Here is a 22,409-nt window from a genome sequence, read left to right as displayed (position 1 = left end):
TTAATGAGATCAAAATATGACAAATTGAGCCATCCATTATTAACTTCTTGCTAAGTTGTATAAGAGGACATTAATGAGATCAAAATAGGACAAATTGAGCCCTCCATTATAAACTTCTTGCTAAATTGTATAAAAGGACAGAAATAGAATTCTTTTATGCATCTTAAATAACTACACAACATGTTTGATTTTTTTTTTTATAAATCGCATAACTTATTGAGTTGTAAATGGAGTATTTATTTGGACAAATTTAACTATTCTAGACACTTAGAGCTACATATTGATTTGTAGATGAATTACAATTTACTTGGAATTTATAAGATGTGGCAATGGATCTCCAAGGCTTTTGAACTTTTTTTTTTACTTAAAATACCCTCACTTTGAATTTGGTATCTCTCTCTTTCTCTTTCTCTATATATTATGAATATATAAATTGTAAATTCAATACTATTTTTCATTTCATTCTATCTCTCTCATTAAGTCTCATATTTAAGGTTAACTACCATTCTCTCTCATTGAATCATATGTTTAATGTATTTTTGTTTCTCATCATTAAATTTTACTAATTAAATTCACGAATAACAATTTTAATAGTATAAAAACTTATATATTCAAAATCAACTTGAAAACAAAACCGGTTTTTAAGTATGATAAATGAGAAGAATTTTTATTAATGATATAAATGAAATACAAAATTTAAAACTACCTTAACAATAAAACCACTTTCATGTTTGTTAAATGATGGAACTGGAATACAAAAGTTATGAAAAAAAGAAAATTAATGCCTATTCCATCACCCTACTAAACAAATCAAATGATTCAAGGTGGAAAAGGAACCTAAAATCCTGCTCAAGTAACAATTCAATTAATTTGATTAGTTTCTACGCAAGCAATGGTTCAAGTAGCACAATAAATTGAAATATTGATATAAGCTACGAAGTAAGAAGATTTAATACAAGTTTTTAAGTTGAAAGGCAATAAATCACCAGTATATATACAATTATTGTTGTTGTTATCATTTGAAATTGCCATGTGCAAAGCATGTGCACATTTACTAGTATTATACATGTGCCTGAATTTTTGTTCAAAATTTATGTATTTTTTCATTCTTGTATTTCTATATTTTATTAATTTGTATTGATCTTTGTCAAGTAGAAAAATAATTTCGTTTTTTGGTTAGTTTTAAATTATGTATTTTGTTTTCATTATCAATAAAAATAATTATTGTTTATTATACTTACTTTTTAATTTGATTAACAAAAACATCATGAATGTTTCTAATTTTTTTCTATATTCTTGTAATTTTCTATATTTATTTCTATTTTAAAAATTTATTACCTAACTATGACTTCATAGGTAGATCAATTTGATTTAGATGATTGAATTGATTAGCCACCACTTGGATAAATGATGGTTTTAATTTTTTAGTCAATTTTAAAATGTATGGGTTTATATTGTTAAAAATATTGGGGTTCAATTATGATATGAGAAAACAATTGACCAATAAAATGAAATCACAAACGTAGTAGCAAATAAGGTGTTATTTATCAAAAGGGTAATTGTCCAAAACTCACCATGACTTTTTAGCATTTCTCTTAAACCCAACATAACTTTTTAAAACGTCTAAAACTCACTATGTTAGTGAGTTTTTATTTTCCAAAACTTACCTTCTGTTAAAGCATCGTTAATATTCACTAACAAAAGTTGTCCATGTCAGCATAAATACAATTCGCATGACCAAATTGTCCCTGACTAGCAAATTAGAGAAAAAAAAGATTCTCATTTAGGGTCTCTCTCTCTCTTTGTCGATCTTTCACTCTTCCTCTATCGCTTAGAACTTCTTGCATTCCCTTCTAGGTAAGAACAATCTTGGGGTCGGGAATCCAATCAAAAGTACTCTCATCGACGTTGCCTTAGCTCTGTCCATGCCGAACTAGAATGATACGTCAAAGATGAAGGTGTTGGGGTTAGCAGATCAGTCTTGTTGGGGTAACCAGTCGATCCATTAAGGGAAGCAACTTGGGCTGCTCTGGACCATCAAAGGGTGTCCTCACAATAGCAAATAAGAGAAGAATGGAACAGTGTCGGGTGCGAAGTAGGGAGAGATGAGGTGAAAGTAGTAGGGCAAACGACATGTATAGGCGTAATGGTTGTCATTAACACAATGGAGAAGTGGAAATGAGAGAATATGGCAAGGTGGGTGGTGGGTAAGCGAAAATGATGGAGTCATTTGTAATCCAGCTCCAGCATTAAGAAAACAAAAATAATGGCCGTTAACGTATTCGTCTGCTATTCAATAACTTTGGTTCTTAGTCTGGTAAGAGAGAGAGAGAGGCAGAGAATAGTTCAATGAATGATATAGTTTTAAGAGCAAACAAATGGACTAAGTTTTGTACGTTTTTTATCAACCATCGTTACATAAACTATGCAAATGATGGACCCTCCTCCTAAGTAAGACAAAGGAATTAGAGAAAGATTCGTTGTACCATCCGCGTGGGTTTTAATCTATCATTTGTGCATTCAATATACTCAATTGCTCCCATTGTTAGCAATTATCAATTAATTTGTTTAGAGGATTAGTTGTTTAATTATCAATCGCTCCCATTCAATCTCCATCTGACGCCATGCCATAACAGAATGAAAGAAAATGGGCAAAAATGAAGAGTGAACCAGATAAAAGAACATGGCAATCCCAAGTTATAAAATCAGATAAAACAGAGCCTTACTGCATGAGGATTCAGATTTCAAAAGAGATCGTACACATCAAGGAGGAGAGGAGGTTGGGAAAAGGTTTGGTTGAGGTTGATTTCTCATTTCATCTGAAGGAGGAGAGAAAGAGGAAGCAAGGGTTTTGAATACTTAACTTCTATGCTATCAACTGCTATTTTCTCCTCTTTGTGAAGAAGAAGAACACCGTCTTCATAAGCTTTCTTGGCTCTCATCCAGCTCAGCGACGTCGTGCTGGTTCGGATGCTCTCTGTTGTTGCTAATGAGATTGAGTTTCTAGAGCAGCAGATTTACAATAACGAAGGGGATGTTGAGCCAACTGTATCAATACTCAATGGCTTTCTCGCGCTCACTAGATATTGCATATTCTTGCTTTTTGGATTTTGGGAAGAAGAAGAAATGGGTTTTGGGAATCAAAAGAAATATGGGCATTTTAGTAGCCATTAGAATTGTAATAAAATGACTTTTATACCTTTTATCAAACAAAAAAATAAAGAGAGTTAATACCTTGAATATAAGACTTAATGAGAGGGGATTAAATGAGGTGGAAAGTAATAATTCAACTTACATTTTCAACCCTTACAATTAGAGATGAAATAAATAGATAAATATGGGCATTTTAGTAGCCATTAGAATTGTAATAAAATGACTTTTATACCCTTTATCAAACAAAAAAATAAAGGGTAATTTTAGTCTAAAAAATTTCCACTCTTCATTCACACTTATATATAGTATAGATATAGATTAGTCGTACACTTGAGTCCCCCCATAAGGACCACAATTCTTTTTATCACTTTTTTGGGCATAACACAACAACACTCAATTAGCTCTTGAGTCTCGACTAACGTACCTCCGCTAGGACAACCCAACTAACCTCTCAACTAACAACAATTCATTAGATCAAATAAGTCCAAAAAAGATCATGTCAAATACCATCTAGCACAACGGAAATTTCCTTATTAGTACCCTATACTTTGGGTCTAGTGCCACTTTGGTCCCCAAACTTTAAAATTTGACAATTCCGTACCTGAACTTTCAAATTGTGTCAATCTAGTACCTACTGTTAACCAACCGTTAAATACCTTTGAAAAAGACACAAATGCCCTTTGAGTGTCATCTAATTTTCTTCATCAACCATCCAAACATTGACAAGAAATTAACAATTCTAAATCCTTGCCTCTTTTATTCAAGAAAGATAGGGTCCAAAATGCCCACTAAGGCATGCCCCCAACTTTCTTGAATAGAAGAAGCAAGAATTTGGGAATGTTAATTTTTTGTCAACGTTTGGATGGTTGATAAAGAAAATTACATTTGCGTCTTTTTCAAATGCCACTTAACTGGTTAACGGTAGGTACTAAATTGGCACTAGGCCCAAAGTACAGGGTACTAATCGATAGGGGTGGGCAAATGGTTTATTCAGTTAAAAAACGAACTGAGTAAACCAAAATTTTAAATGGAAATTTGAACCAAAACTGAACTATTGAAAAATCAAATTTTTTTGTTCGGTTTTCAGTTATTTTGGTTAAAACTGAATTTCAACACTATATATACTTTTAATGTATATTATTGTGTATATTTTTAATATATAATATATATATATTAAAATATATATATATATATATATTATATATTAAAAATATATTTTAATACATAATATAATACAATATATTCTATACATATTATTTATGTATTATATGTTAATACATATTATAGATAATAAAGTTCAGTTAATTCGATTTTTTTGGTTAACTGAATTTTTAATATATAATATAGATAATAAAGTTCAGTTAATTTCTAAACCTGAAAACCGAAATTAAAATCGAAATTTCCCAAAATCGAAATAACTGATCAAAATAACCAAGAACAGAAAAATCGAACCAAAAATCCGAACAGATAATGCTCACCCCTACTAATCGGGAATTTCCCCATAAATAAGTAACTTATATATCTATATTATCATGATCTTACCCATTTACACCCCTACTTGAAACCCACCAAGATTCACCGATTCACTCATGCTAGTGAAGATTCAATATAATATGGGTCGAATTACCCATTAGGGTGAAGGTGGGGTTGAGTCGAGTGTACCTATGAGGCTATGAGGGTCGGGGTGAATTGGGTCGAGGGGTTCATGAATAATTGAATAGGGTCTGTTTCAGGGAGCACTAGCCACTAGCACATACCGTCATCCCCATCTCCTCAAGACCTTAACCCAACCCGGAGTGGTGGCAGCGGGGGATTTGATACCAGGTGTCACACCTGCTACAAGCCTACAACGAATTAAGAGATCCTAATACTGAGCCACCATCAGTCTTCAACTGTCGGTGTGACAGTGGGTTAGACGTTCGAAGGTTCATTCTCAGACTGACAGACTCTCCGAAGATTCATTCGCTGAAACACCGCCGGCGACCAGCTTCAACGTCGCCAAAACAAACTTCTCACCGCCGACCACCTTCAATATTGCCGGTGTTTGTTCAAATCTCTCTTATTATCCTCTCTGTTTAGGTTTTGTTCAAAACTTCAATCGTCAAAACAAGCTTAAAGGTTTGTTGTTTCTTCAACGTCTCCAGTGTTTCTTCCTCTTCCAGTTGTCAAAGCCGAATCTTATTTCTCATCCATCCATCTGCATCCATTCTGGAACATCACGGGAAGAAAGGTTAGGAACAACATTTTTTTTTGAACTTTATATTTATGGCATGCTCAGCGTTTATGGTTTCTTCCAAATGTGCTTTAGCCATCTAAACATCAACCAATGCTGTATTCCATCCAAACATCAATCAATCTGAACCCATTCTGGAACGTCACGGGAAGAAAGGTGTTTCTTCCTCATCCGCAACCATTAAATTATAAATTTGTCATGAAATACGAATTTCATTTGGCAGAAAAAAGTATAAAAAAAAAACGAAAACCATCTCCCTTTTAGTTAGACATGGAAGGAAACAGGAATGCTTCAAGGTGTTTGGTTTAGGTATGGATGGTTGAAATGGTAATTGTAAAATCAACTTTAGTCTCTTTTTTTTTCCTTCACTCTAAAACATTACCCTAGGGGAGAAAGTTATTATAATGAGATATTGGATTTAAGCTAGCCAGTGGAACCTTGGTCAACATTTTCAAGGATCTCTGGGCACTGAAATAAATTGCAGGAGGTGGTATACTGCCTAACTGGATTTGCTAGTAAAATGAAATGAGTCCTCTCATTATGAAGTCTTATTCTTTTGCGTGTTCTATTTTCAGTGATGCTAGTAGTGGCAGCCAACAACCAACCCTAACCAGATCCATCTTGTTAGAAGATTTTGAAGATTAAAGTTGTCCCAATTGTTCAGAATTTTATCTGATTTTTGTGGTTCTTGTTGTTGGAAATGCTATCAAATCAAACAAGTAGGTGGCGTAGATATATTTATCAAAAAAAAAAAAAGTAGGTGGCATAGATATGGGATGGTTGTGAGTTTGTACTTTAAAAGTTTCTATTTTTTCTTGTTATAATTTTCTATTTCTGCTTTGGGTGTTGGGGGAAGGGCTCTCTTTTTCTGTCAGCTGGATTATGGAAGATTACCATTCAGTGAACAATTTTATTTTATTTTATTTTATATGGAATGCAGTATTGGATGAAAAATATGACAAAGGGTCTGTATTCCAGTGCACCACTCCCACATTGTGGCATGTTTTCATCCTGGCATTGGATGATGTACTAATGGTTGATCACCTTATAAGTAGAGTCATGGATGATGTACTTATGTTGTGGACTTTATTAGAATTTCCCTTTTTTTACAATGTAATAGAATTTCCCTAACCATGAGAATCACCACAAAACTGATGTTTACACATCACCAACGGTAATTGACACCCAGAAACATATTACCACTAAACAGAATCAAATGGTTAAAAGTTGTATCAACTAACAAACTTTCTGACCACACATAGTCAACCCAGGTCAAGTATGCATTCTGTAATCATTCTCGATTCAATTTCCCCTTTGACATAAAAGGAAAGAAGCACTTAAAGATCTGTAATGCACTTCCAGATCTGAAAAAAAAACTTAAATAATTATTTGCTGTAGGCCGTGTAGGGTCACTCAGCTTCCTCAAGGAAGATTGAACTGAGAATTTGCCATTTCTCGTCTTCCCTTTCAGGGGATGGAGAGCAATGATGAAGCATATGAATCCTTAATGTTATTCCCAAGGACCGAACTTTAGTTTGTGCTCCGGCATGTGGGCAAATTAGCTTATGTGGAACCCTGTGATGTGCATGTAAATGTATGATACAGGGGCAATCAGCCTATCCTAAAGCCTTTGTTTTTTCACAAAATAATCCATGTGAAGCAGTATGGGATTTGTAGATTTGTCTTGTTATTTTGACTGATCATGCCACTAATATGATTTTTTATTTTGGGTCATGGCAGCAGCTACATGGGAAGGGATTTCCTTACTTTGGAAGCCGTCAAACAATTAGTCAAGTCTTAGTTTTTTTTTTTTTTTTGAAAATAAATGAGAATTTCATTAAAAGAAAAGTAATTACAATATAAGGTGAAGAGGTATCACCTAACAAAAGGAAAACATGAAACAAGAATAATAAATGGCAGACCATTACTAGTAATTGCACATCATCAGTTACAACATCTGGTAAATGGAGAAACTTTGGTCAATCAAAGTTTGGAAGAATTTTTGTTGAGGGAAAAAATCAGTTGGAGGTAGAAATCGAGGCACCTTTGGATCAAAGAGGGGGATGGGAATACTAAATTTTTCCATGCACTTGCTAATGGAAGAAGAAGAGAAAATTTTGTGGAGAAATTAGAAGTAAATGAAGAAACTTTGGTCGATCAAGAAGAGATTGCTGATTTTTTTGTGGCTCATTTCAAATCAGTTTTAAAAAACAAGAGGATGTGGGTGCTACTCTGGAAGGACTGGATTGACCAATATTGAGTCTAGATTTGGCAAGAGTGTTGGAAAGACTTTTCAGGTCTTGGGGAACAATTGCAAACACTGCATCTAGGAAATCAATTGTGATTGCATCATGGTCCCCTTCAGATGTTGGGCGGAAGAAACTAAGTTTTGATGGAAGCTGTTTTGGAAATCTGGGGCCATCAGGCATTGGTGGGGTAATAAGGGGAGAGAATGGAAATATGCTAGCCATGTTCTCAGGCCCTATTCAGCAAGGCGATGTAGTGAGCTCAGAAATGAAGGCAGTAGTGTTTGGTGTTGAAAAAGCCAAAGAAATGGGGGGATTGATAGGTTGATTGTTGAAGGGGACTCAAAAACTGTGGTAAACTGGCTGAAGAAAGGGGAGGGAATAATTTGGCAGTTAAGGAATGAGTTCAGGCGCTTCAAAGAAGCTTTTAAAGACATGGTGATTCAAATAAGATGGATTAGAAGATCAGCTAACAGCAAGGTTGATGGTCTAGCTAAGCTAGGAGTTAAAAGACAATATATGTTTTGGGCTATATTCTAGTTAGTAGGATGTTTCTATCGGGTTACCTTTTCGGCTGTGTTGTAATTAAAGGGATTGTTTTTGGGTTTGTTTGGGGCTGTGATGTATTTAGTGGACAATGTGGAATGCTTGTCCACCATGACTTCTTGGTGTACCTGATTTTTCTAACTAATGAATCTTTTCTGTGTTGTTGATCAAAAAAGAGTGTTGGAAAGAGATTTTGATTTGGAGGAGATTAGGGGGGCTGTATTTTCAATGGATAGATATAAAGCTCTAGGACTGGATGTTTTCACGATGGATTTTTATAAGGATTGTTGAGAGATAATTAAAGCGGGCCTTTGGACAGTCTTTGAGGAGTTTGCTAAGGAATACTTTATTAGTCCGGGAATAAATTCAACTTTCCTAGCCTTGATCCCAAAGAAGGGAGGTGCCAATCAACAGAGAGATTTCAAACCAATTAGGCTGGTAACAAGCATCTATAAAATCTTGGCCAAAGTGTTGTCTTTAAGATTAAAGCAAGTCCATTCAAGGTAGACAGATCATAGATCTAGTTTTGATAGCTAATGAATGTGTAGAGGATTTTAAAAAAGGGAAAATAAAGGTTTTGTGTGTAAATTGGACTTGGAGAAATAGATATTTTTTTGTTTCCTACTCACACGAGCCCATATCCTTGCTTTTCTATCAATCTCTAATTCTGATCTTCCTCCCCAATCTGATATTATGGTGCCGGTATAGACTGAAATTCCGTTATGGTCCAATTCTGAACAGTAATAAATACCAGGGCTGAAAGCTTATGACATGGTTGATTGGTCCTTCCTCTTGGACACTTTGAAAAATTTTGGGTTTGGGGAAAAATGGTGTGGATGGATTGAAGGATGTTTGAAGACATGTCATTATTTAGTCCTAGTTAATGGAGTGGTCAGAGGCTTTTTACCAGCAAACAGAGGTTTAAGGCAAGGGAATCCCCTTTCTCTTGTCCTATTTACTTTGGTAGTTGAGGTGTTCAGTAGCCTTATTGTAAGAGCTGATAGCTTGGGACTATTTAAAGGTCGGAGGGTTGGGAGAGAAAGCACGGTTGTTACACATTTACAGTTTGCTGATGATCCTCAAAAGGCAAGTAATTTGAAGCATGTGATCAAACTGTTTGAATTTGTCTCTTAGTTGAAGATCAACATTGAAAAGAGTTGCATAGTGGGACTGAACTTGGGAGAGGAGGAGATGGCTAGGGTCATAGAAGTCTTAGGTTGTCGTACCGCTAGGTGGCCTTTGAAATATCTAGGTATGCTGAATGCTCTTAGGATCCAACCCATGGGAAGGAAGCTTTTGGAGTCCAATTCTTGAAAGATGTGCCAAGAAATTGTTAGCTTAGAAGAGGAATTGTGTCTCTAGGGGGGTCGTATCACTCTAATTAAATCTACTATAGCTAACGTTCTAGTTTTCTTCCTCTCAGTATTCAAAATGCCACAAAGGGAGGTACTAAAAGTAGAGAAGATCATGAGGAACTTCTTGTGGGAGCCTGGTGAAGGAAGGAAAGATTACCTGGTGAGATGGGATCTAGTTTGTAGAAGTAAGGAGCAAGGGGGTTTAGGGTTAGGTAATATAGGGAAGAAGAATGAAGCTTTATTGGGTAAGTGGCTATGGAGATGGCCATTAGGGGGAGAGAGGCTTTGGCATAAGGTGGTGGGAAGTATTCATGGTTATGCAGGAAATGGTTGGGATGCTAGAGTATCTTGGCGGGCTACTCTAAACTCTTTGTGAAAGGCTATTCATGGTATCCTTCCCCAGTTCCTCAGCCTTATTAGGTATGATGTGTGTATTGGTGATAGGATTCTCTTTTAGAAAGACACCTGGATTGGTAATTCCACCCTTAAGGACCTTTATCCATTTTTGTATTCCCTCTCCCTTTTTAAAAGTGAACCCATTCAAAGCTTTGTTTCTCTCTCAATCCTTTAGATTCAGTTGGAATTTGGGTTTCAGAAGAGATCTAAGAGACTCTGAACTTGATCAAGCTGCTTTGTTAATAAAAACCCTAGGCATTGTTTGTTTGGACTTTTCTAAACTTGATGCTAGAATTTGGACTTCCAACTCTCAGGGTCTTTTTTCTTGTGCCTCCTTTTTTTCTCAGTTGTGCTCAGTCCCTAACCCATAACCTTTCTTTTGGAAGGAAGTCTGGTCTAAGTCCATTCCTCCTAAAGTTGGAGCCCTTTGTTGGGAAGCCTCTCTTGGGAAATAAACCACATTGGATACCCTGCAAAAGAAAAGACCCAACCTCTGCATCTCCCCAAGATAGTGTTTATTTTGCAAAGCAAATGGAGAGAGCTGTTATCATCTTCTAATTTCTTGCCTTTTGTTGTGAATCTTTGGGAACAAAATTTTTGGTCTTTGGGGGTAGGTGGATGATGCCTCTGCAAATCAGGGGACTTTTCGACCCTATAACTTTTAGGTGGCCTAAGAGAAGAGGTAGAATTTTATGAAAATGTGTTAGGGCTGCTTTAGTATGGACAGTTTGGGAGGAAAGAAATAACAGAATTTTTAATGATAAAGAAAGGGATGTAGCTACTGTTTGGGAATGCCTGCTAATAAGGGATATTAGTTGGGCCAAAACTTTGGATTTATTCTCACTTTTCTCATTTGATGACATACAGAGAAACTGTGAATATGTTGCAAATTCTTCTTTGGTTAAGGACAAACCTGTTGTAGACTGGAAGCCCCCAGAAGAAGGCTTCATAAAGCTCAACTTTGATGGCGGAAACTCTAGAAATCCTGGACCTTCTGGTATTGGGAGTGTATTTAGGAATGAAGTGGGACAAATTGTTGCCTTATTCTTGGGCCCAATTGGAGTGGGGGATGCAGTTAGTGCAAAGGTGCAAGCTGCTTTACAGGGAGCACAAATTGCTAAAGAGTTGAGCTTTAGGAGGCTGATCATTGAAGGTGACTCTAAAGTGGTAACTGGGTGACTGAAAGAACCAGAGACAATAGCCTGGTCTTTTAGGGGAGAAATGAAAAGATTCAAGTGGCTTACCTCTAATCTCACAGTTAGAGTTCAGTGGGAGAGGAGGTTGGAAAATGGGCTGGTTGACCTACTAGCTAAGCAAGGGGTGAATAGGGATCAATTATTCTGGCTCAGTTGTAATTTTACTTTGTTATTAAGGCAACAACTTGTGCCTCCCTGGAGAACTCAGTTTTGCATGTACTTGTCAGTTTACTTTTATTATTATTAATAAAATACTTCATCAAATCCTTGGAAAGGTATTGTCTCCTCCCATTCTGTCTTCTTTTCTTTTATTAGATACAGATTGGGAAATGGCTATAAAATAAAATTCTGGAAGGACCTTTGGTGGGGAAATTCTACTTTAGCAGCCTCCTTCCCTAGACTCTACAACCTCTCCCTAGACAAATATTCAACTGTCTTCTCTTGTATTCCTAACCTGCCCACCAACAACAACCTGAACTTACAACTCAGAAGACCTCTAAGGGACCAAGAAATTTCAGACCTCGTGGCCCTCATCCAAACCATCAAGGAGGTCTACTTCTCCCCCCTTTCCCATGATACCCGAGTGTGGACCCTCCACCCAAATGGTGAGTTCTCTTCTAAGTCTTTGTTGAAGGCTCTTTCAACAGGTGAACAAAGGTCGTGCTTCCCCTTCAAGAAAATCTGGTTTAAACACATCCGTTCTAGAGTGTGCTTCTTTGTATGGGAGGCATGTCTACAGAGAATAAATGCATGTGACCTCCTTCAGAAGAAAAGTCTGGGAAGACTTTACATTTCTCCTCATGCTTGCTGTTTGTGCCTGCAAGACGGAGAAACAGCAGACCACCTTCGTATCCATCGCAATTTCACTTGAAAGGTCTGGCTGCATTTCTTAAATCTGATAAGGCACCATTTGGTCAACCCAGAACATATTCAAGACTTAGTTCATCAGTGGCAAGGCTGTGGCCTAAGCAAAAGAGGCAAAGCCTACTGGCAAATGGTGTTACATGCAGTTATGTGGGGTATCTGGGAAGAAAGGAACAAGTGAGTATTTGAAAATAAGGCCAGAAATCTAGAAGAGTTACTTTCGGACATCACCTATCACTGTAACTTTTGGGCTGCTAATTTGGAGCTATTCCAAGATCTCTCACTCAATGACTGTCAGAAACTTACAAACTATTCTCTTTCTCCCTCATTCCACTCAGATTCCCTTAAGACATCCAGTTTCACTCAGTGAAGGTGGAATGATGTTACATTTTGATGGGAGCGTTGCAGGCAATCCCGGGTTTGCTGGAATAGGGGGATTCTTAAGGGATGAAAGAGACAACATTTGTTGGGTTTATAGTGGGCCAATCAGTTTCACTGACTCAACTAAGGCTGAAGTGTTGGCTGCTCATTGGAATCGGAATAGCTAAAAGGTTGGGTCTTCAGAATCTTTCCATTGTAGGGGACTCAGCAATACCATCAAATGGTTAAGGGACAAGGAAGGGGGTCCTTGGAGGTTAAGCCATTATTTGGCAGAAGCAAGGGATTCCGTAGACAGTTTAAATGCAAACCTGTTTTGGGTTCCGAGGGAACTCAATCCTATTGCAGATGGCTTAGCTAAATTAGGTGCTTGCTTAGAGTAGACGATCAAGACTACAATCAGCCTTGAACCCTAATAGATTTCAGATTAGGAAAAGTAGAAGAAAAGAAAGAGAAATGAAGAAAAGAGAGGAGAAGAACTGGAGAAACAAAGGTTGAAAGAAGGGACAGATTCAGAATGATCCGCCGCTACCACTCTCTTAGTATTTATAGGTTATGTTCAGTACATAGGGAAAAGGACAGATCTGCCCTTAGTATTTACATGACAAATAAGGCAAATAAAAAACTGAAATAACAAACTGACCACCAACTGACACTACCATGACTGAAACAAATAATTACACATACTGTCCTACGAACATAGTGGGGACCATAGCTGTGGGGCCCACATCAGTGTTCTCTACACTCCCCCTCAAGTTGGGAATAGATATTTATCATTCCCAACTTGGATAGGTCTGCCTCTAACTTCTTCCTTGGTGATGATATCTGCGAGCTACATGTTGGATGTGATATACGGGAGACACACTTCTTGTGATGAGACCCTCTCTCGCACAAAATGTCGATCGACTTCAATGTGTTTAGTTCTGTCATGTTGCACCGGATTGTGGGCTATATTAGTTGCCGCATGATTATCACAATACACATCAAGGGCTTTTCATAATCAATACCCAACTCTTCAAGTAGTGATCTCAGCCATAGGATTTCAGCCACTCCGTTAGCCATTGACCTGTACTCAGCTTCAGCACTAGAGCGGGAAACAATACTTTGCTTCTTACTCCTCCAAGAGACAAGGTCACCTCCCACAAGGGCACAATATCCAGAGGTAGACCTCCTGTCATCAGCACTCCCAGCCCAATTGGCATCTGTATAGACCTCCACCTTCATGTGATTATTGTTCTTGAACAGTATACCTCTACCCGGGCATCTCTTCAAGTACGCTAATATTCTCTCTTCCGCAAGAAGATGAGTAGTTCTAGGGGAATGCATGTACTGGCTGACAACACTAATTGCGTAACTGATATCTGGCCGAGTGAGGCAGAGATATAGGAGCTTTCCAACCAACCGTTGGAACATAACTTTGTCTTCAATAGGCTCCCCGCTCTCTGCACTAATCTTGTGATTCTGTTCAATAGGTGTATCAGTAGGCTTAACACCTAACTTTCCAGTTTCCGCCAATAGATCTAGAACATATTTTCTCTGAGAGATAAAGATCCCTTATTTAGATCTAGCAACCTCAATACCCAAAAAGTACCGTAGTGCACCAAGATCTTTCACCTCAAACTCTTGATGAAGGAGCTGTTTGAGGGACTCAATCTCACTACTATTATTTCCTATCACTACAATATCATCCACATACACAACAAGCAGGGTCAAAGAGGAGTCCACCCTCTTAATGAATAGTGTATGATCTGACTAGGCCTGTACATAACCGAATTTTCCAAGGGCTAGTCTGAATCTATCAAACCAGGCTCTAGGTGACTGCTTCAAACCATACAATGCCTTGTTCAGTCAGCAAACCTTCTTACCTGTCTCTGTATCATAGAATCCAGGAGGCAACTGCATGTAGACCTCTTCCTGTAAGTCTCAATTCAAAAAAGCATTTTTTAACATCCATCTGGAATAGGGGCCAAGAATGACTTGTTGCAAGGGATAACAAAACTCGGATGGTGGTCATCTTGGCTACTAGGGCAAAGGTCTCCAAGTAGTCTATACCATAAGTCTGGGTGAACCCCTTTGCAACCAGCCGGGCTTTGTACCTTTCAATGGAGCCATCAGCATTATGCTTCACAGTAAATACCCATCTACATCCAACCGGTTTCTTTCCTTTGGGTAGGTCAACTAGCGCCCAAGTATTATTTTTCAACAGGGCATCCATTTCAACTTGCATTGCATCTTTCCACTCTGGAACTGATAAGGCTTCTTGCACTGTTCTTGGAATAGGGACATTGGCAATGGAAGTGAGATAGGACCGGTAAGAGGGAGATAGGCGATCAAAGGATAAAAACTAGGAATGCAGTGAGCTGTAGATGTGGTGCAATGCCGTTTCCCTTTGCGGACGGCAATAGGGAGGTCAAGGTCATCCGCAGGAGGTAAAGGAACAGTGGAAGGTGTCTCAGTGGGCTCTGGGACTGTAATACCTGGATCTGGAGCCGCAGAAGGAACTGGAGCTGGCCTGGACTGCCGATGACTGGGATCAACCTGTCTGCATCGCCTGTGATAGACTCTCAACTCCTGATCCCTCTGACCACCCTCACCATTACAACCTTCATCACCCAATGGAATAGGTAAAGGAACAGCCCCACTCCGACTGTGCTCCCCCTGAGGAAAAAGACCCAAATCCCCACTCTCACTGCTCTCCCCCTGAGGAGAAACCCTAGGATAAAAGGGTGTCTCCTCAAAGAAGGTGACATCCATGGAGACAAACTTCTTCCTCGAATAGGGACATTGGCAATGGAAGTGAGATAGGACCGGTAAGAGGGAGATAGGCGATCATAGGATAAAAACTTGGAAATGCAGTGAGCTGTAGATGTGGTGCAATGCCGTTTCCCTTTGTGGACGACAATAGGGAGGTCAAGGTCATCTGCAGGAGGTAAAGGAACAGTGGAAGGTGTCTCAGTGGGCTCTGGGACTGTAATACCTGGATCTGGAGCCGTAGAAGGAACTGGAGCTGGCCTGAACTGCCGATGACTGGGATCAACCTACCTGCATTGCCTGTGATAGACTCTCAACTCCTGATCCCTCTGACCACCCTCACCATTACAGCCTTCATCACCTAATGGAATAAGTAAAGGAACAGCCCCACTCCGACTGTGCTCCCCCTGAGGAAAAAGACCCAAATCCCCACTCTCACTGCTCTCCCCCTGAGGAGAAACCCTAGGATAAAAGGGTGTCTCCTCAAAGAAGGTGACATCCATGGAGACAAACTTCTTCCTCGAAACAGGATCATAGCAGCAATAACCCTTTTGAGTTTGTGCATAGCCGAGGAAAATGCATTTAGAGGCCTTAGGGTCAAACTTGGAATGATGGGGCCCGAGAAGCTGAACGAAACAGGTACAACCAAAGGTTTTAAGGGGAACGATAAACAACTCCTCGTCTGGGTATAGAAGGGAAAAAGGGGTTTTCATATCAAGAACCCGAGAAGGAACCCGATTAATGAGATATACTTCCGTGAAGATGGCATCACCCCAGAAGCGAATAGGTACATTGGAGGTAAACATAATGCTTCTAGCCACCTCCAAGATGCACCTATTCTTCCTTTCGGAAACTCCGTTCTGCTGTGGTGTATGAGGGCATGTGCTCTAGTGAATAACTCCATGATGAAGGAAGTAAGAGGTCAATGGCTTAGCAAAGTATTCCTTTGCATTATCAGATCTAAGAACTTTGATCTTGGCTCCAAACTGGGTTAGAATCATCTGATGAAAGTTTTGAGTCAGAGCAGGAACCTCATCTCGAGAACGCATAAGGTAGACCCAAGAAAAACGGGTATGGTCATCAACAAACAACAGAAAATATCTGTACCCACCCATAGAAGGGATGTGATATGGCCCCCAAACATCAGTATGCACAATATCAAAAGAATAATTACTCCTTTTATTACTCAAAGAATAAAATGTTCTACAATGTTTGGCAAGCTCACAACTCTCACATCTCAACTTTGACAACTCAACAGATTCAAATAAAGCAGGAAACAGACTCTTCAAGGACCGGAAAGATAAATGACCTAATCGGTTATGCTTTGGCATAACCGGACTCACAAACTGAGAAACAAATGACTTCTTATCCACTGGCTCTTCCCAACGAGAACTCTCTCCGAGCAAATAGATCCCATTTGTCTCACGGCCAATCCCAATCACCTTCCTCGTTTCCAAGTCTTGAAAAACAAATCGGTCAGGGAAAAATGTTACTGAACAGTTCATATGTTTGGTAATACTATTGATTGAAAGCATGTTAGCATCAAGCTTAGGAACATGCAAGACCGAAGATAAAGAGATAGTATCCGATAACTTGATGTCACCCTTGCCAGAAATGGGAACAAGAGAGCCATCAGCAATGGATACTCTATCTCTACCGGAGGACAAGTGATAAGTAGTGAACAATGATGGCAAGCTAGTCATATGGTCGGATGCACCTGAATCTATTACCCAACAGTGTTCAGTATTACCTGGAGCTGAAGCATGGTAAGCTGAGGCTCGAGTACCTGAATGTGCAAAGGCGGATGTGGCAGGGGCCATTGGTGACTGAGATGGTTGAGCTGAACTCCCAACTTCCTTTTCCAACTGTATTAGGGCAGCCCGAACTGCATCTAAGGTCTCTAGGGGTGTGCCTTTTGTGCCTGATGAGGATGCTGAATCAGTATTCACAGCCACATGAGCATTACCCTTCTTATTTCTTAGTTTTGCTGGGACCAAATGAGGATGCAGCTTCCAACAAGTATTTTTTGTGTGCTTGGGTTTCTTGTAATGTTCACATACCAGGTCCCGTTTATCTTCCTTCTTCCTGTCCCTTTCTGGATCACCCCCTGACTTAGGTTTAACAGCTGTCATGGCTGGGAAAAGAGGCTGAGGTTGCATCATGACTTTCCGCCTAATCTCTTCACTATGCACCAGGGAGTATGCTTAAGAGAGGGTCACACTATCTCTGGTCAGTGAGTCTGTGCATCTCTGGGACTCTCCCACTCAAGAGTCTCTAGGTGATCAATCTCATGCCACAGGGATTTCAAGGTAGAGAAGTAAACAAAAACTGATTTCTCTCCTTGTTTAAGACTATTCACTTCACACTTCAGTTCATTGGCTCTGGCAACATTAAAGGGTTGGGAATAGGTTTCTTTCATAACATCCCATATCTCCTTGGCTGTCTTGGCCCACAGGTAATTTCGGTTGATATGTGGCTGCATAGAATTACACAGCCATGCCATAACCAAGTAGTTCTCTTGAACCCACTTGGTGTACATTGGGCCCTCCTTGGAAGGTTCTTTCACATCTCCCAAGAGGTAGCCCAGTTTTCCCCTTCCCCCAATAATGGCTGATTGGGCCCATTCCAAGTAGTTTGACTTGTCAAATCTCACAGTTGTGATCTGAAACTCAGTTTCAGATATACTACCATAATTGTTGTTCCCAAAACTACCTTCTCCCTGATTTTTAAACTCCATCTTTGGTCAAGAATCAGTAGGTACGAACTGTTAGGGTCACTACAACAGAAAAAAACACTTGGACAGTCGATCACAATCAGAAATTAGTATGGAATCAATGCAGGTCTGATCTGAAACCAATCTGTAATCACGGTATATGCATGAAACCAGTATAAATCTGATCTGAAACTAATCGCCAATCACAGTACCAAGCAGTCCGTACAAGTTTTCACCCCCTAAAAGAGCTCGAAACCAAAAATAGGTCTGAAACCAGCTTAGAGCAATCTGAGATGCTGGAACAGAATTAGGGTTTCAATCGTAGGTTTGAAATAAGTGCTCAACCGCACTTTCCAAGCAGTCCGTACAGTTAGGTTTTGTTGTAGGGTCAATGTGAAACCCTAAAACTGATCACCTCTGGGAGAAAACCCTAAAACAAGCACTTTCCAAGAGGATAACAAGAGTTTGGCCCAACAGAAAGGTTTGCCGCAAGGTTAATATCAAACCCTAGAATAGAGAGAAAACCCTAAAACAGTTCGGCCGCTCCTTCTAGATAGGTCCAACCTATCTTAACTGATAGCAGTCTCTAGAAAATAAATAAGACTTACCCAGAGAATGCTGTTCGCTACCTTCCAAGGTTGCCTGAACCCTAGCCTTCTTTGATTCTTCCTGATTACCAACTCTCTGCAAGCTGTGGCAAGTCTTCAACAGCTGCGAACCTCTTCTGGTAACCTCCAAGAATCAGCCAACATATACTTCTTCATAAACTTCTAGCCCTAGATAGTTCTCATGTGGTTGGCTGGACTAGACTCACATGAGAAACCCTAGATAGATAGGCTCTGATACCAAGTAGACGATCAAGACTACAATCAGCCTTGAACCCTAATAGATTTCAGATTAGGAAAAGTAGAAGAAAAGAAAGAGAAAGGAAGAAAAGAGAGGAGAAGAACTGGAGAAGGGACAAATTCAGAATGATCTGCCGCCGCCACTCTCTTAGTATTTATAGGTTATGTTCAGTACATAGGGAAAAAGACAGATCTGCCTTTAGTACTTACATGACAAATAAAGCAAATAAAAAACTGAAATAAATAACAACTGAAATAACAAACTGACCGCCAACTAACACTACCATGACTGAAACAAATAATTACACATACTGTCCTACGAACACAGTGGGGACCACAGCTGTGGGGCCCACATCAGTGTTCTCTACACTTAGAAAATCTGTATAGTGATAGAATTCCTCCTTTGTAATCTTTGGGGTTCTCCCCTGCTTTGTACATCCTCTCATGTACTCCTTTTTATTTTAATGAAATCTGGTTAAACTTTTCTCAAAAAAAAAAAACTTCATTATTCATAAAAAAAATTTGGTAAAGTCTTGTATACAAATGTGAGAATCCATGTTAATCTAAAGGAAGCTACTTTTTATTAAAATGCTGGAGGTTAGGTTAGTATCCAATTCAGCTTTCCTAGATAGTAGCTGGTGTTGGAGCAAGTGTGGCACACCACCTAGGTTCAATTTGAACTATGACAGTCTCATGGAAAAGATGATAAACTAGAGAAAATATAAGAGCTAAAACTAGTGAAAATGTTTTGTGGGTCTAGATGTCTCACAACAGACAGAGATATGCTAAAGTAGAGTGAATCTAGAATAGAGAGAGGATGTAAGAGATGCACTTCCAATTTGGGCCATAGAGGGATACATTAATGGCCTGTTTGGTTTGTGCGACTAGGATGGGAAAATAGGAATATTCTTCAAAGATTCCTATTTTCCTAGGTTTATTTTGGGCAAAATGGTGAGAAGCGATGAGAACTGTGTTCTCAATTTTTGGGGCGTGGGGTCTCACCAAATAGGTGCGACCCCATTGAAAAAGGAAACAAGTGAGTAACTTTTACCGAAGGAGGCAAGTTGAGCGTCGTCTTCTTCTCAGCTGCCGTCCGACCATATACTCACCGGCGCCATCTCTGGCGACCTTTTTTCAAAGGTAAGCTCACATTTGGGTTATGATTTTTGTTTGTTTCTGTACCATTTTTACCTATTTTCATTGAATGAGCTCCCCACAAAATTTTCCCAACGCCTAGAGCCATCTGTGGTCATCCAGATCCAAAAAACATCTGATCTACCATTCAAGGCGTTTATTTTAATGCCGAAGCTCCAGATCTAGCTTCTGGTATCTGCCTTTTTCCAGATCTGGTGTTTTTTCTAGATCTGCTCTGTGTTATATATTTGTTTTTTGTGTTATAGATTTGTTTAGGTCTGTTATAGATTTGTTGTTTTTTTTTTTTTTCAGTTCTAGCATTTTATTATGTCAATAATACTCAATCTCATATCTGTATTCATTTTTTGTTGTGTTTCAGGTCATCTCAGGCAACCCACGCAAGGGATTTTCAGGCTTAGGTACTACATACCCTGTATTATGCTTGGTTTTTTTAATTGTGGAATAGTATATGTTGATTTGGGTATTGGAAACTCTGTTACAAATGATGATGCATAGCAGCAAAGATCTCTGTATTATGCTTTTTTTTTTTTTTTTTTTTTACAATTTCCTGTCTGTTATATTTTCAGGTCATCTCAGGCAACCCACCCAAGCCCTCAAAAGTACAATTTGTCTCCTTAACCCACTTAGAACATCCTGGATTCTCGAATGACCTGAGATCATTCCACACCAGTGGATATGCTTAAGTTAAATAATATAGTAGCTTAATATTTAGGTGATTTAATGTATGTTATTTTTTCCTCTTTATTTAATGTATGTTATTTTTTTTCAAGTTGATGGCCCTACATGTAAATTTTCCAGTTGATGATGACCCTCTGAAATTCAAGGGGTCATCATCATTGTTGTTCTCATCTTCATCGTTTGATCATTACATCCTATTGACAGCCCAACCAATCATATTTCTAGAATCACCCTCCACTGCTACAGATCTGACTGAAATAGACTTAGCAGCCCTCAAACCAACCAAGAGAGCTCTAACTTCTGCTTCAGAAGCATCTGAGACCCCCATTGGCCCACTGAAAGCCCATAACAGACTGCCATTAGAGATAAGAATAAGGCCTCCTATTCAGCTGCCCCCCTGTAGTTAGAAATAGATCTGCAGCTACCATCAAATTTGTAATGGTGACTTCTAGGAGTTGAAATTGTATTCTGCCTTGGTTTGAGGGTTGAGCAGCAACGGTGACTCCTAGGAGTTGAATTCAATAAACCTAGTACCTATTGCCTTTGTACCTATTACCTATTATCATTGTGGATGTTTGGCACTATTTGAGAATTTTTTTTCTTGAATTTATGGTGAAAATTAGACCTGAAGTTTAACAAGGCCTGATTTTACCTCTTAGTCGCATAGACAGTGATGGTATTGGTATTCTGTTATTTATGTAGTATTAATTGTAGTTCTTAAGGGCATTTCCAACTTATGACTAGTTCAATCCTCTTTTCACCATAACCTGTCTATAGTTATGTGATATGGTCACCTATTCTACCAACTTATGACTTCTAGTTCACTTGAATTTTGAATATGATTGCTATCCAAAAGTTGGTGGCGTTGTTAAACTGTGTGGCTTGAACCTTGCAGTTGATTGTCTTTTGTTTTCATGAGATTTGCTGAACTAAATTCATTGACACCCTTCTATATTTATGAACTGTACCAGTTAATTGAAAATTGCTCCTCTCTACTGCTCATGCGTTATCATATATCAACTTAACCTTCTCACTTTTTAAACTAACTAATCCTTCCTACTCTTACGTGTGTGGTCTGGTCTGTGTTCTCTTTTTCTTTATGTGGAATTGGTTATTAGTCCTTCTGGGCTTCTTGGATTAGAGAACTGCATATATGGGAGTGGGGGGGAGAGTGTTTTCAGCTCATAATTGTTAGTGGATAATTAACTGGTAACTGATAAGGAATTCTTGATTCTGGTAAATAAGTTCAGCAGATAACCAGAAAAAAAAACTGCCAACTCATTATTTCAACTACCAAATTATGCCCAGTAACCCAAACCCTAGCAACCTATTATATTCTTTGCCAAAACAGGGAAAATTTTTAGAACAGTTAAGAACAAATCCCATGTTGATATTGGAATGTCTCCAGCCATTTATAGCAATTGTTCTGTTATAAACAGAATAGACTTCAGAATGATGGCTTGTCAAACAACTAACCTCTTCAAGAGCAAAAGACCCCTTGCTTTGCTGAATGTCAATAATTGGTGTTTCTTTCTGAAACTGGCTATTTACAAACTTGTAACTGGAGCCTTTTTCCATTTTTTAATTAAACTTTTCCTTTTTTGTCATATGAACTTGAAATAGCCTGACCCAATATATGTACAAAGTCTATTTCTACTTTAGAAATGCAGTATAAAAATTCAACTTTAGTCCCATGTTAATTGGAACTTTCTACTTTACTTTGCTGAATGCTTCTTCAGCATCCAAAATCAGATCACATAAATTGAGAAGTTGAAAAGCTAAGCTCTGATGCATTATCAGAGCTTAACCTTCTCACTTTTTATACTGCTCCAAAATCAGATCAAATACCTTACTTTGGATGCTGAATGCTGCTTCAGCATTCAAGATGTTCTTAAAGATG

The 22,409-nt window shown here is 38.6% G+C and overlaps 1 protein-coding gene across 16 annotated transcripts in view; it reads left to right on the top strand.

Moving 5' to 3' along the window:
• The first annotated feature begins 4,791 nt into the window (after positions 1-4,791).
• The window catches only part of LOC104606175 (Terpenoid synthases superfamily protein), a 57,589-nt gene continuing 39,971 nt past the window's right edge, over positions 4,792-22,409 (top strand). For 3 of the 16 annotated variants that reach the window (XM_010271255.3, XM_010271254.3, XM_088903127.1), the window contains exons 1-3: positions 4,793-5,193; positions 5,298-5,383; positions 20,190-20,229. The gene's annotated coding sequence lies outside the window, so the exon portion shown is untranslated. Of the gene's footprint in view, positions 5,194-5,271; positions 5,384-5,528; positions 5,543-19,676; positions 19,817-20,189; positions 20,230-22,409 lie in introns of those variants that run through there. The other 13 variants (XM_010271256.3, XM_088903135.1, XM_010271253.3 and 10 more) reach the window with 10 other exon arrangements.

This window comes from Nelumbo nucifera, chromosome 4 (assembly GCF_055504915.1).
Source record: "Nelumbo nucifera cultivar China Antique chromosome 4, China Antique-T2T, whole genome shotgun sequence".
Taxonomy (NCBI): Eukaryota; Viridiplantae; Streptophyta; class Magnoliopsida; order Proteales; family Nelumbonaceae; genus Nelumbo; species Nelumbo nucifera.
The sequence above is the reverse complement of the archived record's forward strand: the minus strand, read 5'-3'. Positions and strand labels throughout refer to the sequence as shown.